We start from the raw sequence: 18,275 nt of genomic DNA, 5'->3' as shown, positions 1-18,275 counted from the left end.
TGAGATTGCTAAAATCCTTGCTAACACATACAAAAACCGATCCAGTAATATTAATTATAAAAAATCTTTCATTAATTACAAACAACATGAAGAAAATAAGAAAATTAGCATTACTCCTAACACAGATGAACCGTTAAATTTACCCATTTCTCAATTAGAGTATACGGAAGCATTATCAAATATTAAAGAAACTAGCGCTGGCCCGGACGATATTCCTAGTATTTTTATTAAACACCTTCCAGCGAGCGCTCACAAACAACTTCTAGATCTGTTTAACATTATTTGGCTTCAACACAAATTTCCTGAAAAATGGCATGAATCCACAGTAATACCTATACAAAAACCTAATAGTATTAAGACAAGTCCCGAGTCATACAGACCGATATCTTTAACATGCGCCATGTGTAAGTTACTAGAAAAGATTATTAACAATAGACTAAGATGGCACTTGGAGAGACAAGATTTGATTATTCCAGAACAAAGTGGTTTTAGAGACCAAAGGTCAACTATAGATAATATCATAGATTTGGAGAGTGACATTTCTGAAGCATTCGCACTAGGGGGTAAATGTCTAGCGGTTTTCTTTGACATATCAAGAGCTTTCGATACAGCCTGGCACGACTATATAATAAAAAAATTACATAGTTGGAACATTCAAGGTCACAGCCTATTCTTTATTAAAAATTTCCTTCAAAATAGAACTTTCAGAGTTAGGACAAATAACATAACATCAGATATAATGTATCCAGAAAATGGTATCCCTCAAGGCTCGGTTATAAGTCCTACTCTCTTCATAGTGGCAATCAATGATATCCTCAAAAACCTAAAATCGCCTGTAAAGGCACGAGTCTACGCAGATGATCTTGTAGTTTTCTGCAAAGGTAAAAATATACAAAATATATTTCGTCATACACAGAACTTTATACAAGACTTAGAAATCTGGTCACAAAAAACAGGTTTCTGTTTTTCCGCTGAAAAAACTCGCTTCATCTTGTTTTCAAAGAGAAACGTCACAAATATCCCCAACCTAAGACTATGTGATGAAAACCTAAAGCGTGCAACGTCAATTAAGTTCTTGGGCATGACATTCGAAGAAACCTTAAGCTGGAAACTTCATATAACAAATCTGATGTTATCTTGTCACAAGCGACTAAATCTTCTAAAAACTCTGGCCAATAAAGAATGGGGTGCGGATCGCCAAACACTTTTAATGTTATACAGAACATTAATCAGATCAAAATTAGATTATGGGTCTACTGTGTATTCTACAGCGGCTAAGACGCTGCTGAAAAAACTTGACAGTCTTCACAATCTCGCTTTACGTATAATATCTGGAGCTTTTCGCACAACACCAATCGAAAGTCTGTATTGTGAAGTTGGAGAACCCTCCTTAGAAGACAGAAGAGTTTATTTAAGTGTAGCATACGCCGCAAAAATCAGGTGTAACTCAAAAAACCCTACTATACAAAATTGTTTTACAGAAAAGTTCCCAAATCTCTTCATAAATAAACCAAGAACGGCCAAACCCTTCTACGCAAGAATTAGAAGCTACTTAAATCAAATAAACTATGCGTTCCCAGAATGCTTTCCTTCCAAACTGTCCTCAATTCCTCCGTGGCAAATAAAGAACCCTCAGTGCCTAACAGACCTCATTTCTTTCGATAAACATTCAACAAACCCACAGTTAATCAAATCCGCCTTCAATGATATACTCCGCAATTACAAGGAGTATACACAAGTATACACCGATGCATCTAAATCAAATGAAGGCACTGGTGCTGCAGTCATAACCCCAACATCAACAAATAAATACAAACTCCCTTCAGAGTACTCTATTTACTCTGCTGAATTATACGCTCTATACCAGGCCACCCTTGCTGTCAATGCGTCCAGTAATACCAAATATATCATACTCACAGACTCTCTAAGTTCGGTACAGTCAATCCAATATGTCTACCCATCTAATCCTTTGGTTATCAAAATAAAACAAGAAGTTCATACCGCTCAACTGAATGGAAAAATTATCATATTCCTCTGGATACCATCCCATATTGGAATTCAAGGAAATGAAGAGGCAGACAACGCTGCAAAAGAAGCTGCAACTAGTGATAGTGCGGAGTGTACGGAAACATTTACGAGTGCGGATGTGAAAGCGGCGGTCAAACGTAAAGTGCGGTATATGTGGGAAGAAAAGTGGAAAGTGTCATCGGCCAAGCTACGCGAAATTAAAAAATCGATAAAACCCTGGCCAACATTACCAACAAGCCGGAGAGACCAGGTAATATTAACGCGACTCCGATTGGGTCATACGCGATTAACTAATAGTCATGTTTTTTCCTACAAACAAGAACCAAGATGTGACAACTGTGAAGAAAAGTTAACAATCAAACATTTATTGGAGAATTGCGCAGCATTAACGCCAAAGCGCATATTGTACAATATACCAAACAAACTGAGTGACATTTTAGGCCTACAGTGCAATATGTCAAATTTAAAGAGGTTCCTAAGTGCAATTAACATTTTATACAATATATAAAAACACAAATGTATTAAAAATTATTGTTCACCACTATTGTTTCGCTAATAGCCAATTTGGCTGATGCGATTTTTGTTAATAAAAAAAAAAAAAAAAAAAAAAAAAAACGCGAATCGGCCTCAAACCAAACGACAGAACTGCACGAAGGACGACGCTGCAGCGCGTGAGAATCACCCAATCCATCCGACCGAATTCGAATCTATCCATCTATCTATCGCTCTCTTTACTGTGTTCCCGTATCCTACTAGCATAGACCAGAGAGCGGAATAGGCAGCCATGATGGGGAAATAACAAGTGAAGAGCGTACCGAGAGAAGTTCACTCTCAAAACGTAGTAGGCGGTAAACTCGGGCAGGTCGATGCGCAAGTGTTTTCTGCACGCTCTAAGTAAGCAGGCGGCCGTGGAGAGCGTGTGTGTGTCGATTGTTTTTCGACAATTGCAACCGACCGCACTCGCACACTCTGTTTTCTTGGCTCTCTTGATTTGCTCACCGTACTCGGTGTGTCTCTCTACTCGACGTGCAATTGTTCTAACGCGGTAACCGACGGGAGGACTCTGGATTATTTGACCGCCGATTTTTTTTCAAACTGGTGGTGATTGTGTTTTGTTTTTATTTTTGTTCGTTATTAAGAGTGGTGACTATTTTTTGGTGATGTGAATATTTGAGAATTATATTTTGGAAACAAGGAAAACGTGAGTACACTGAAATATTTTACAAAAAAATGTGCGCACAAACAGAAGAGTGGGATATCGCGAAATAATTAGAATTATGTATTAGACATTGCAAATACTGATTTATACGAATAAACAAACTCTACATTCATACAAAATTGATATTTTAGTGAAAAATTTCGTTCTTTTGTCTGATTGATCCACAATTTTTCAGAAAACAACGTATTTTTTTGGCAACAATTGTTGTCTTTTGATCTTTAATGTAAAATTTCGTCCTTTTGTCTGATTGATCCACAATTTTTTAGAAAACACGTATTTTTGGCAACATTTTGTTGTCTTCACTAAACATTAGAACAAAATCTGCCCATAAAGATTCTCTAACATAGAAAATGCATTTTAGGAGTCAGATCTTTTCGTATTTTTGTTTTTTTAAACATTAGAAAAAAATATACGACTGATTTCGTATCTTTATGATACTTTTATTCGCGCTTCATGTTTTGATCATTATTTTTTCTGTATTTGGTTCCTATTGGTTTATTTTTAGCCTCTAATATTTGTTTCTTTCGACTCAACTGTCAATTTATTCTACTATTTCTGGAGAAATAGTGGTTGGAACATGTTTTGAAGCTGAGCATTTTTTGAGCACGTTTTAAAAGTGTTGTGTATGTTTGTTTTTGTGAATGTAATGCACATTAGGCTGAAGTATGTCAAAAATGAGTACTCCAAGGGTGGGAAAGAGAGGGAAAACGCCTGACGGTGTGGTGTCGGCGCAAGTGAAAACGCTTTTCCTCTTCTAGTGGGTGAAATTTTCTCTTCTCTCTGCGAAAATGTTTGATCAATTATTGCATTAAAGTGCGTATTGATTTTGCAATTATCGGGAACCAATCAGAAATGGAGTTTTTTTCTTTTCTTGTACTCTTGCTTTCTGCGCGGGCGGACAAACGTAGTTTTTAACTGGGGTTTTCTATTTTTGCGCATATCCCGAATTTTTTGCCATTGCGCCATTGTCCATGTCCACTTTACTAATTTTTAGTGCTGTATTGATTTTATTTATTTTAACCGTTCGGGAAGGACGAGAGATAGATGTAGGTCTCTCTTACGACTATTCTTCTTACGCTCTTTCTATACGAGGCGTACAAAAAAACAATATATTTGAGAGTTTTATACATTTTTCTCCAAAAGATATATTTTGAATGGAAAATACATAAAAATTAACGTTGGGCAACATTTTTTCACTTTTCGTATGTTTCGTAATAAAAAACAAAAAAATTTTGCCTTTTTCCAATTTTCAAGCAAGATCAAAAATGCGTTTTTTAGCAATCCTTACTAAGTACCCAATGTAAACAAATTCCAAATGCATATTCACAAATCTTTCCACCATATCGTCGCCTTAGTAAATAACTTAATAACTCCAAAATTGACGTTTTTGAGATAACTAGTTCACAAGATGTATTTTATTTGCTTCTATATTGTGTCAAAACTTGATGATAACTCGCTCCAAACGGGTTAAGTATTTATTTATGATTGACGAAAGTTGATAAAACTCAAATTCCCCTAATATTCAGTGCTAAAACTTGAAAAGATAAGTTATCAAGTTATTGTTTAATCGAAATAATCGTGAATATGACATACACTGAATGCTATAACTAGCTAACTCTAGTTATCTAGTTGTAGCACGAGTTTTCCTGAAACCATTGCGCTTACCACGTAATTGCTATCTGTTTATTCGGTTCATGTTATTGCAAAAATTCTAAAATTGTTAGCAGATCTGGCAACCCCCATCGCAGAGGGCTAATTTTCACCAAAATAATGCTTAAAATATTAGTTTTGTTAAAAAGTTCACTTAGATGCAACTTGGCATGACATGCGACATTACCAAAAATGTTAACATTATGGTAGTGCTAAAAGTTGATAACTTTAATTTTTCATGTTATTTTCCATATTGGAAAACAAATTTGCACCGTATTCTTAAATATATCAGTAGCCAAAAAGTTAAGGAATAATATTTTAGAGCTACAGAGTGAATTCCATATTTACCAACATCATGGTAGATGGTAGCAGCACAAATATCTTTAAAATCTTTAAACCCGTTTATCTCAGAACTACTAATTTCGAGTTATCAAGTTATAGTATTAAGGTGACGATATTATAATGATGGTGTAACTGTAAGTTTTAATTTACCTCTTTAGAATTTTTTTCATTATTTGCAGTCAACATCTTTGCTTCTGTTTATGACACTCATCTTCTCTCCACTATCTTTCCGATTAGTTAATTCCATGCCTGTCTTGGTCTACCTCTTTTCTTGTTTTTCAATATATTTACTTACCACACTCTTCTCACTGGTATGATATTTTTTATCCGGCGTAAGTGACCTCATCAACTCAGCTGTCTCTCTTACTCTCTTCTATAAACTCCAAATAGATGTAGATTGTATTTTCAGTTATTCAGTTCGTTCCTTATATCTGTGTTCCTTATTCCATTCATTTTGGTAACACCTTTAATTCTTCTTCCTAAAAACTTCATCTCTACAGCCTGTATCTTTAACTTTTGTCGTTCCATTAGTACCTACCCATGATTTGCTGCCAAAAGTCAGAACTGGTCTATAAACTACTTTGAAAACTTTCATTTTTGTGTTCGCTCTATTTTTTTCTGTACTCTGCTACTCTGCTTGTTTATTTCTGCTTCTACAGATCCTGTTTCGTTTTCACCGAGTTCTTTTTTTCCATATTTACAAAATATTTTGAAGTTCCTTTTCAGTTTTTGCTATTCGGCACCAAGTCGTCAGCAAATAGGTACTATTAACTTCTTCCACGATTCTACTTATTTCAGATTTCTATACTCTACATTTACTTTTTTACTCCTTGTGCATTTCTTAATAATTTCGTCCATAAATATTAGTAGTGTTGGGCTAAGTGATTCTCCCTGTCTTCAACCTCCATTTATTGTAAACGTACAGTCGGAAAAATGAAAGAATACCCATGAACGAACATATAAAACACGCTGTATTTTCCTGTCACCGTGTCACAAAGAAAATTGTCCAGTGCAAGTACATGTAACAATAATTATTACATGTACTTGCGCTGGCCAATTTCTTGTGTGACACGGTGACAGGAAAATACAGCGTGTTTTATATGTTCGTTCATGGGTATTCTTTCATTTTTCCTACTGTATCTGATGTTGAATAATTCATAATTACGGCATTGCTGTTCTCATTGTATATTTTTTGTATCATTCTGAGTAACTTGTTGTCCATTCCTATTTCCCTTCATATTTTCCATAATTTCTCTCTTGGTACCTACTTATCGAATGCATAGGCGTAACCAGGATGATCCTAAGGGGGGGGTTACAACTACCTGAAAGGGGGGGGGTTACAACTACTGGAAGGTCTCTGAGGGCTATGGTGTTAAGCGTATAGAGCTCAAAGTACATCCCAATGGGGGGGGGGGGTTATAACCCCCAAAACCCCCCCTGGTTACGCCTATGATCGAATGCTTTTTACAAGTCAAGATATGCTACGTTTATTTTTTTTCTCTGGCAACCCTTTTTGTGTTATCGGTTTTAAAGTAAATATAATATCCTAAATACCTAAAGCCTACCATTTCTAAATTCATTTTGTGCTTCGTCTATTGTGTGTTCTGTCATTATTCTTAATATTAGGGGAGCAAAGTATGCTAAATGTGCAGTCACTCGAGCGTTATGGGGACCTATTGGGTTGTGAAGAGTAGGTCTTAAATCCAAAAAAAAAGTTAAGTAAAGTTTTACGTTTTAGTGGGCGCTTGCCATTTTTTAATTTAATTTTCCATTTCCAACAATCGTTTTTTCCGATTATAACGCCATCTATGCATAATTCGAAAAAATGTTTCGAATAAAAGTTACTTATTTTTTCGTAAGGAACCCAAATGGGGGCTCCTATTTAAGATTTTTAAGTAACCCCCCACCCCACCTCCGTGGGGGTCGTGTTTGGTGCCATTCGATAGATTTTTCAAAAATATGAAATAAGTGTATTTTACAGTTTTTCGATCTGATGTTCATTTCGCGAAATATCGCGGGATTCGTATTTAAAATATTAAATTTGACCCCCACCCCTCTCCGTGGGAAGTCGTGTTTGGTATCATTCGATAGATTTTAAAAAAATATTGAGCACATATTTTTTAGTTTTTCGATCTGTCATTCATTTCGCAAAATATTCGCTTTTTTCTTGTGAAACTTTGGGACATGCCCATTTCCTTACGCCCGGCTCAAATCGTCAGATTTTTGAAATATACACTCTTTTGCATGTACTTACCTTATCTTAATCTGACAATTTCGAGTTTTTTTAAGGATAGATTTTTTTTTTCGGGCCCCTTTTAATGAACTCCCCTGTGTTAAGAGCCAATATAGGGTAGAGGTACATCTGCAGGGTACCAGATTTCTCCCCATATGATAATCTGACGCGCTCGAGTAACTGCAAAAATCCCCGCTTGGGCTCCTCTATCATAATCGTTTGTTTATTTTTTTTTTCTAAGAGTTTAATATAATGTAAATAGCAACGTCAATCAGTTAATTCATACAACGTTCAACGTTCTGCCCGTTTCATATACATATTTGGTTATTTCTTCGTTTATGTATGTCCCTTTCTTTCTTGCTTTATCTTCTAGTCTTTTTAGTTTTTTTTTTTAATTCTTGTTTACTTCTGGCTTCTGGCTATCAGTACATACTACGTTATCACCGAATGTTAGGCATTGGTGTTTTCACAACCAAGAAACAGAGAAAACAACTAGGTAATATACCTATTAGAGAGAAATATGTGCAAGAAGACATACACTGACAATAATCCTGTGAACTGGTTGAAAATTTCATAGACCATACTACTTACAAAAAGATAATCGTTAGAAAATATTGTACAAAGAAACATTGCAGAATATGGTGGAATTTAATGTTTAAAACATAAAGTCGACTGGAAGAAAAGGAAGCTTTAAAGAATGTGCCATACAAAAATCTAAATCCATCAAAAAGACTAGTTGAGAAGTTAAAAAAGTAACAAGTAATCGATCTGCTAATGTTTATTCCTCCGATTAATGAATTGAATGAAGGTTATGATATTGTAAGATTTGTGAAAAGTCAAAGGCTGTCATGGCTGGGACATGTGCATGTGCAGAAACAAGACGACGCAAAAACAACAAAGAAAATATTACAGTGGAAGCCGGTAGGAAGACGAAAGGAAGGAAGGCTCAGGACGAGATGGTTGGATGACGTGGAAAACGTTCTGAAAACCACATGAACATAAGACAACAGAGAAGAAGGGCACAAAAGAGATCTGAATGGAAGGACATAGCCAGACAGGCAAAAACCATCCAGGGTTATGATGCCAAAAGAAGAATAGAAGAAGAAACTGTATTTCTCAGACATGGCTTAAATTTACTTTGCTACTTTCATATCCACCGGCTCAAATATAAAGTTCTTTTCTAATTGTTTAATACTACAATGCCTCTGCATAATTGGTTCTATTGTCTACTCAAGATTGGTTCTATTTTCTACTCCATCTTTATCAGATGAACAACAAGGATTCAGATCCGGAAGATCCTGCGTAGAAGCCGTATTTGTACTGAGACAAATCACAGGAAACCAGCATAACGTATGGTCCTAAAGTTTTGGGAAAAATTTCAAAAGCATATAACTCTGACCACAATAATCTTATATTTTTATTAAATTATTCAACAATTTCACTTAACTATCCTTATTATAAATCAAAATTCAAATGACAGACAAGGGACCATTATTTTCGATTTGCCTAATAATTCCCCTGACACGTTGCATCATGCTTTGGACGATCTCGGCGTCAATTTCCCTAATTTTTGTATATCTGTCTTAACTGTTCCTGATTTTGTGCTTCCCATCCGTTATTATAGACTTTCCGACTTAATATTGCCCAGAACTCTTCAATTGGACGAGCCTGAGGTAGGTTGGGGGGATTGTCTGCTTTCGGTACAAAGGTAATGTTGTTAGTTTCGTACCAGTCCCTTGTGATCCTCGCGTAATGACATGAAGCAAGATCTGGCCAAAAGACTATTTGTGTTCACAAACTGAAGCAATTTAGAGAGACATCTTTGAATATAAATATTTGCGTTTAAGGCTTCGCCTCGAACAACACCAATGTAGGGCTGTGAGATAAAGCCAGCCTCAGAAATTGCACACCATACCAAAATTTTGTCCTCAAATTTTTTCTTACTTTTGAATTTTATTTCATGAGGTACATTTTCGTAATCGTTCGTGCAAAACCCATCGTTACCCTTCATCTCAGAGTTGGACAAAGTAAAATATTTTTCATCGTCCATCACGATCAACTTGTTGACGAAATGCACTCGTCTTAACGCGCGGCAACATCTCGGAATTCTCTCTAATTGATCCTCTGTGTATTTTGGAGCTTTCCTTCTTTTCCGGTAGATAATATTGTTACTCGATAGGGTCCTGTATACTGTAATCTTTCCAACATGAAATCTTCTGGCCAGTTTTCGCTGTGAGACCCCAATTTTGTTCTTAGCTACTTCAATCAGTCTTGCCTCTCTTATATGGTTTAAAATCCGCGGTCGGCCACTTTTACGCAAGTTAACACATGGTATCCCTTCTTCACATTCTCTGATTGTGCGATAAATTGTCGATTTGCTTATGTTTTGATCTCGATAAATATTAACAATATCTCGTTTCGACATTCGCCCAACCATATTATAAACACCTCGACGAATATCCATTTTATAAGACATTTTGCAGAGCACAAACCAAAATATTCTGCTTTGTTTATTAAATGTCAATAACTGATGACATTTCAATTCCATGGCCTTCTTTGTTAAATGCATTTTGCTTCTCAATCAGACCAGGTGAAATTTTTCCCAAAACTTTAGGACCATACGTTATTTATACATGTTTTATAGACCTGACAAAGGCTTTCGATCGCATCCAAGTCGAAGACGTCTTACATTTACTGTATAGAAGAACCATACCAATCAATATTATACAAACCATCGAAAACATCTACTTTCATAATCGAATACAGGCAAAGATAAATGGAAAACTAACGCAGTTTATATCAGTACAAAGCGGAGTCAGACAAGGTGACTCGTTAAGCCCATTGCTCTTTAATATAATAATGGACGAAATAATAGAAGCAGTACGTAAAGGTCATGGTTGCAGAACAGGGAACAAAGAAATCCAAATATTATGTTATGCAGACGACGCCGCATTAATCGCCGAGACAGAAGACGATCTCGAACGATTAACACACATCTTCAATACAACAGCCAAGAAATACAATATGATAATATCAGCAGAAAAAAATATGACAACATCTAAATATAATACCCACTACGATGTAAAATCGAAATGGATGGGAAAATAATAAAGCAAGAAGCAAGGTTTAGATATCTGGGAATAGATATAACCAGTTACGGAGATGTTGAAGAGGCAGTACGACAACAAAGCTTAAAAGCAAGTAAAGAGGCGGGATATCTTAATGACACAATCTGGAAGAACAAACACCTAACACAAGACACAAAAGCAAGAATCTATAAAGCAGCAATTGGGCCTATATTGACATACTGCAAGCGCCAGTTAACTTGGCGAGACGCATTGCACAGTGGCTTATGGGATGATCATCAGTCTCAGTGTCGTTGTGCGTATTCGCTGTCGCCAAGTTAACTGGCGCTTGCAGTACACGGTGGAGACAAGACCTGACACATCTAAAACGAGACGACTACTAGAAACAACAGAGATGAAAATACTCCGACGAATATCAGCGAAAAGTCTGTTGGATAGGGAGAGAAGCGAAAACATAAGATCATGCAATGTAGAAGACATAAATGGATGGGTGACAAAACGGAAACAGGAGTGGAACGAACACATTATAGAATGGCAGAGGATAGGATAGTACGAATTGCACGAGATAAGTCACCAAACGGACGAAGAAGTATTGGCAGACCAAGAAAAAGATGGTGCTATAACTTAAACAATTTAGGAGGCTAATATTGAAGAAGAAACAGGCTTTAAAGCCTACATACAAGAAGGAAGAAGAAATCTACTCAAGAATATGTCGTAGAAATGCCGGCCACTGCATTTGAAATAAGATCTACACCGAACGGATGACCGCGAGTTATTACTGTCTTTCGTCTCTCCATATCAAATATAGTGTAGAAGGTAAATTAAACTAAAATTACATCCCAAACTAAGAAAAAAACAATTATTTTTTCATTTATGATACTATGCTGTGGATGTATATGTATCTCTAAAACTTACCAGAGTAGCACTGTTATTTCTAATTTCTACTGTATGCAATCTCCAATTTACATACCCTATAAGTAAAAAGGATAAAATTACTATTGGTTAACGCATAACAAATAACTAATAAAAGGAATGTAAATTTGTTTGCGTACTACTGTACTTTACTAACCACAGAATCTACCGAAATATTGCTTGTGAACCGATGGTTAAAAATAGAAAAAATTCATACGGTCGTAATAATGTGAGGAGCAAATAATCAGTAATTTTTATTGTCTATAAGAAGATGAAACTTATAAACTAACTGTAGTGGTTATGCTTTTATCGTATAGGTATCTGCTTTTGTTGTTTAACGACGTTGAAAGTTCCCAACCTCCTATGTCAATTTTTGGATATTTTGTTTTGTTACCCTAAATTAAAGAGAATATGTATTTTTACTGTTTACAAGCTCCTATGTCGTTAAATCATTAATTGGCTTCTAGATGGCCATATATGAAATAACGACATAGGAGCTTGTAAACAGTAAAAATACATATTTTTCTTTAATTTAGGGTAATAAAACAAAATATCCAAAAACTGTCATAGGAGGTTGGGAACTTTCACCATCGATAATTTTCTTGGTTTAAAAATATTAACCCTCTGGCTTTTTGGCTTTTGGCTATGCTTTTTTTGCTTTGGATCGCTTGATCCATTCAACCTTCAGCCACGATAGATGATAATAGTTGTTTGCTACAATATTAAATAGAAGGATATAAAAAAATACAAAAAAGAAAGTGAAAACATTAAATTGATCAATAGATTAGCTACTCTTCATCCAGGGTCCTAACCAACTTAAATTGAAAAATTGAAGAAAATCTTCTGTGTAAAAGATATATTTATTTACAGAAGATTTTCTTCAATTTTTGTAATTAATGGTATACAGCCAGTTACAGAAAATTTTTCCTTATGGATTTCAACTTAAATTGATATACATACAAAAGAAATTAGACAAGGTGTGAATTTCACGCTGAGGTGCTTTTCATAGCGACTTTTTACTACAATACAAAACGGGCAACGGAAGGGGGGTAATATTACATAAGGATAAATATGAGGAATATATGCTTAGCACATCCAAGCTGGCTCATTCAATAGAACCGGGATATATAGATCTTCGTAAAGTGCCCTCTCCTCAAGTGTCTTCAGCTGTTCGTTTTAGCACTGCCAAATTTAGCTCTGTACATTTTCGGATGTTTCTTAGTCACTTAAGTACACTCACCGGCACAAAATTCTACCACTAAAAATGTTTGATTTAGTTTTTATGATTTGCACTCCGATTTTCAAGATTCTTGCATCAGTTTGTAGGTATGTACAGTTACGATCACTGAATAGTTTACACCAGGGGTGGGCAAAAGCCGGCCCGCGGGCCTGATCCGGCCCTTTTGCTTACTTTATCCGGCCCGTTGAAAAATTCTTCTTCATCAAATTACTTGGTCAAAATGCTTTAAAATGATACTTATAGCATTTGTATCAAAAAACTTTTTGGACAGTGCAGGGAAATAACTCCACCAAAAAGATTGGCGGGTACACAGCGTTCGTCCACAGGACCGGGAGACATTTTGAAAATGTCATTCTGGCCCGCGTTTAAAAGTATTTGCCACCCGTGGTTTACACGTTACTTTTTATATTGTAATACTCTGCAATTGCAGTGTCGTACGGATTTGATAAATGTCAAAGTCAAAAAATTTCAAAAAGTCAATGCTGGTCAAAAATTTCGCGAGTGTTGGAAAATAAAATAAAACTATATTAATCTCCTCCAAAATGGTTAGAATGCATTTGAATGATGCTCAAAAAGCAAGAGCAAATGCCAAACTCGAAGAAGGTTGGTCACTAAGGCAAGCTGCTGCTGATTTGAACGTGAGCCATATGTACATATGGAAGATCAAAAAAAGATGGGATAATTTTCACTCTGTAGCACTGTTGGACGGTTCAAGAGGGCAGAAGATCACCACAGATCCATAGGATGAGATGTTAGTAGATTATTTGAGAGAATCTCCTTTTGCCACAGCTCAAAAAGCAAGAGAAGAGACAGCGTTTAGCAAGAGAAGCAAGTGGACTGTTAAATTGTGCAGCTGCAAGGAAACCTTTTTTGACTGAGACTCACAAGAGGAGACGAGTTGAATGTTGTAATGAATTTATAAACCGCAATCAGAATTTTTGGTTTAGGGTTACATTTTCCGATGAAAAAGTATTTCAGTCATATAACAATGGTCGAGTAAGAGTTTATAGGCCGAGAAATCATAGGTATGATGAACAATATACGCAGCATTTAAGAAATAGTGGAGGATTCTCGGTCAACGTATGAGGATGGATAAGTGCTGAAGGCCCGGGCGTTTGTTATCACATAGAAGATAATTTAACAGGATTACATCACAAACATATTCTTGAGAACACAATGTTGCCATCGGTGATCCAGAGATTCCCCAACAACGACTTCATCATCCAACATGACAATTGCCCGGTGCATACGAGTAGAATTGTTCGAGAATGGCTGGAAGAAACTCATGTTAATGTTCTTCCGTTGCCTTATGGGAAGCAATTGAGCAGGCATGGGAAAGTCTTGTTAACTATAACATGAGGGGATTGGTGCTATCTATGAACAGAAGACTGCAAAATTGTATCGACCAAATATTAATTATTGTTTATTATTTATCATTGTTTATCATTATTTAATATAAAATAGTTTAAAAAAATGGATATTTTAAAATCAGACTTCTTTATTTTCGTTATTAAGACCATAATCCATTTTATTCAAAAAACTTCTTTTTATAGGTAAGTACTTTCCATTTTGTTAAATTTTGTAAAATATATTATTTTGATTATTTAATTTTAATCAACCTATTCTAGCTAGGTACACCACTGGCAACGTCACTTTGACGTGAAAGGTGCGTTTAAACATGGTAAAAATTTAAAAAATCGGCTCCTAGATACGTAAGCCTGTAAACTATTCAATGACCGTAACTGTACATATGTATTGATATCGTTTTTGCTATTATTCCGGTATTATACTACAAACTGATGCAAGAATCTTGAAAATACGAGTACAAATAATAAAGTTATAAATTGTTAAACGTAATCAAAAATTTTGAGTGGCGGAATTTTGTGCCGGTGAGTGTATAATAATTAATTTATCAAAACTATTGTTGGTTCAGCATGAAAATAACGCTATCTTTAACAATTTTGTGAGAAGTGTTCTTTATCCATGTGGAAGCAATGGAAAAGAATAGTCCTTTGTCCTTTATTGGCATGTACTGAATTTGACCATTGTTTATTTTTCGTCCACTTTTTTTACAGTGTTATGAGTATCAAACCAGGTCTTATCTAAATATAGGTACAATGGTTCCTTGGAATTCTTTTCTACTGTATTATATTTATTATATAATTGTTTCTTTGAAAGATCATACCAGTGCTTTTCATAAGTGTCTGGCGATAATCTACAAAAAATTAGCTTTGAGGAATACTGGATGAATTGTTGCTAAACAAGAAAGAATGTCTTTTCAAACCAATTCACTTCGAAGTCAGAGAATTAGAATCGGTTTCCTTTTTTTTGTTTTTTTAAGCATTTTAAATCCTTCCGTTGATTAGAAGGTTTCATTGGTTTTTCAAAAAAAAAGAGGTAAAAGTAATAAACTGTATTACTTCCATTCCGTTAGAGACTCTAACACAAAAGTCCGATTTTGAGTTTTGGCAAAAAATATGAGGGCGTTAGAGAGGACTTTCATATGAGCCGCAATAATCAAAACAGAGATAGAATTGAACAGAACATCACCATCGATGACTTTAACTTTGAGAACGTCAGAGAATTTAAGTATCTTAGAACAACAATAACTGAAGACAGTAACGGATCAAAAGAAATAAACAATAGGACAAAAGCCATCAATAGATGTCTTTATGCCCTTCAAAATCGAAACAGCTAATTAGTACTGCTGCTAGCTAAAGATTATGATTTTCATAACACTATGACCTGTTAATTTCTTAGGTCTTAGAGTATTTTAAAAAATAATAATTTCGCATCAAGAGTCAACAAAATTTAGATAAAAACAAAACGAAACAGTGGGACCGTTATTTAATTTCTCAAACGAATACATAGTTACACATTTTTCTACCCATAAAAATAAGATCTCTTGCTCGATTAATCTTCGTAAAAAAAGGAAACATTAACAACTACACTCGAACCTAAATTCGTATGTTTTATTCATACATTAATTCTGATAAATTAACGTGCAGAGGGGGCAGGTAGTTGGGATTATAGATAGGGAGGTACCTAACATTCCCAATTATGAAGCCCGGAGTCAGTTCCCATATAAGTTATCACCATTCTTGCTTTTTTAATTGCATAAATAAATAATATTAATTACTGGCAATTACCAAATGAAAATGAGGCTATCAGGGCCGAAATGGCTCACGAAATATTTCTATTGACGACTACTTATTGACTTCTGACACAAAATATATTGTTTCTTTATGAGGAAGTGTGAGTTATTAATAGGTCTAGGTCCCGCATAAGAAAAAAGTTGATTAATAGCAAGCTGAAAATTCGTTAATGGCTTATCGGTATCAAGTCGGACAAACTTTGATGTATGGGAACACTGGAACAGGGGAAGATTTAATTGTGGAACAGGTTAAAAATTTGAAACGTCAAACTACGAAAACTTCAGATGTATGTATTTTGTCGGACAGAACTTCCAATTGATTTGTTGCCCAACACTCATGCAAAAATCAGACTGGTGTTTATCACCAACTGGGCATTTTAATAAGTGGAACACGAAGAACATGTCATATGACAGGAATCATAACGGTTAGTAATAGCAGTCTGATTTTTGCATCAGAGTTGAATGAAAGGGTAACAAATCAATTGGAAGTACTGTCCGACAAAATACATCTCACGTTTTCGTTGTCTGACGTTCCAAATTTTTAACCTGTTCCACAATTAAAACTTCCCCTGTTCCAGTGTTCCCATATATCAAAGTTTGTCCGACTAGACACCCTTAAGCTATTAACAAATTTTCAGCTTGCTATTAATCAACTTTTTTTGGTACGCGAGATCCAGACCTATAAGGAATGTGTCATGTTTTGTAATGACTGATGATACCGTTTTTCTGGATTTCTTGGTTTCCAAAATCGTACTCCTTCCTTTATACGAGGTGATGCAGTGTTGTTTTGTAGTGAATCCTGCTATATACGTATATTATTTCTGGTGTATCGGACAGCTTTTCTATAGCCTCCTGTAGAAATAATCAGACTTGCTGACGTCTATACTACTTTTTGCTGTTTGCTGTCTATATTGCCATGTTTAGGAATAGAAGTTACCCCCATGGGCCTCCATGCTTTTGGTATGTACTCAGTCCGAAGTTAGACATAATTTTTTGTACAGAGATCCACTTCTTTTCCGTAAAGGATCATTTGCTTCTCCAAAAGCATTCGATAAAACCAATCGGAACAAGTTATGAATACTCGCACAGGCACTAGGCCCCTTCTAGGGGCGTAATGTCTAGTATAGGTTGGATTGGGTTCACAAACTCCAACTGTGCTTGCATGGGTTGACCAGGATCCAGATCCGCTACCTAACAACAAGCGTCATGAAGAATCAACGATTCTTTCCAGAATTGTTGAGCTTTATTTAGTACAGGAGTGGAAGGCAGCAATGTCTTCACCTAGGACAAGTATCGTTGTGCAATATGATTGGGACACCACAGAAAATGAATCTCCCCTGCCCTCTGAGAAAACAACAGAAAGTTAAGAAAACTATAGAGCATCATGACGACAAACAAGAAAACTAATTAAAAAGAAAAAAAAATTAAGAAATGGAAAGAAATAGATAACACTCAAATATTCGAACATTTTACAAATCAGTGTCAAATGAACTGCGTGTCTCTACTCAGGAAAAATACTGATGCACTTATAATCATCGAATAGTTGCTCCAAACATATCAAGAATATTTAAAAAATTTACTAAACATATTAAGAGGAAAACCCAAGAAGAGATAGGTGTGGATCTTGGTGTGGACCTGCCTTTGGAGCTCAGGGGCTCCAAAGGATCATGGATAATGTTGTAGAAGCGTGTAACAAATACGGCCTAAAACTAAATTGTAAGAAGACAAAAATAATGATCATTAGTAAAAACACCAACATAAACGCCCAAATTACCGTAAATAATACACCCCTAGAGAGAGTACAGAAAATATGCTATCTAGGCTGCAACATTAAGGATACTTGGGATCATAGCTATTAAATAAAAACTCGTATTGAAAAAACCAGAAGCTCTTTTAACGGTCTTAGGAAGATTCTGTGCAACTTGTCGTTAAGTATCAATATACGCATAAGAATTCTTAGATGTTACGTCTTTAGTGTCCTCCTCTGCGGAGTTGAAAGCTGGAGTCTGACCGAAGATGCCATAAAACGGTTAGAGACGTTTGAAATGTGGTGCTACCGACGTATGTTGAGGGCTTAGGGTCTCATATATACACCACACAACTAATATAACTATTCTCCAGAGGCTAAGAAAAGACAAATAAATAATTAACACAGTAAAGAACAGAAAATTAGCTTACTTCGGCCACATTATGCGTAATGAAAAATACCGACTGCTACAGTTGATTATACAAGGCAAGAATGAGGGAAGGAGAGGCCCTTGTCGTAGATGTATATCCTGCTGGCCAATCTTAGGAAGTGGACTGGTCTAACGTCAACTAATCTATTTCAAGCTGCAGTAAATGGAATAAGATGGGCCAATGTGGTCGCCAACATCTCCAGAAGATAGGCACCTTTAGAAGAAGGACCTACC

General features: G+C 35.7%; 1 protein-coding gene across 3 annotated transcripts in view; it reads left to right on the top strand.

Annotated features, from left to right (window-relative positions):
* Window positions 1–2,881: 2,881 nt before the first annotated feature.
* Window positions 2,882–18,275, top strand: part of LOC114335764 (protein abrupt) — a 200,097-nt gene continuing 184,703 nt past the window's right edge. For all 3 annotated transcript variants that reach the window (XM_028286057.2, XM_028286056.2, XM_028286058.2), the window contains exon 1: window positions 2,882–3,229. The gene's annotated coding sequence lies outside the window, so the exon portion shown is untranslated. The remainder of the gene's footprint in view (window positions 3,230–18,275) is intronic.

The sequence above is a fragment of the Diabrotica virgifera genome, chromosome 6 (assembly GCF_917563875.1).
Source record: "Diabrotica virgifera virgifera chromosome 6, PGI_DIABVI_V3a".
NCBI lineage: Eukaryota > Metazoa > Arthropoda > Insecta > Coleoptera > Chrysomelidae > Diabrotica > Diabrotica virgifera.
This window is presented reverse-complemented; position numbering and strand designations above follow the sequence as displayed.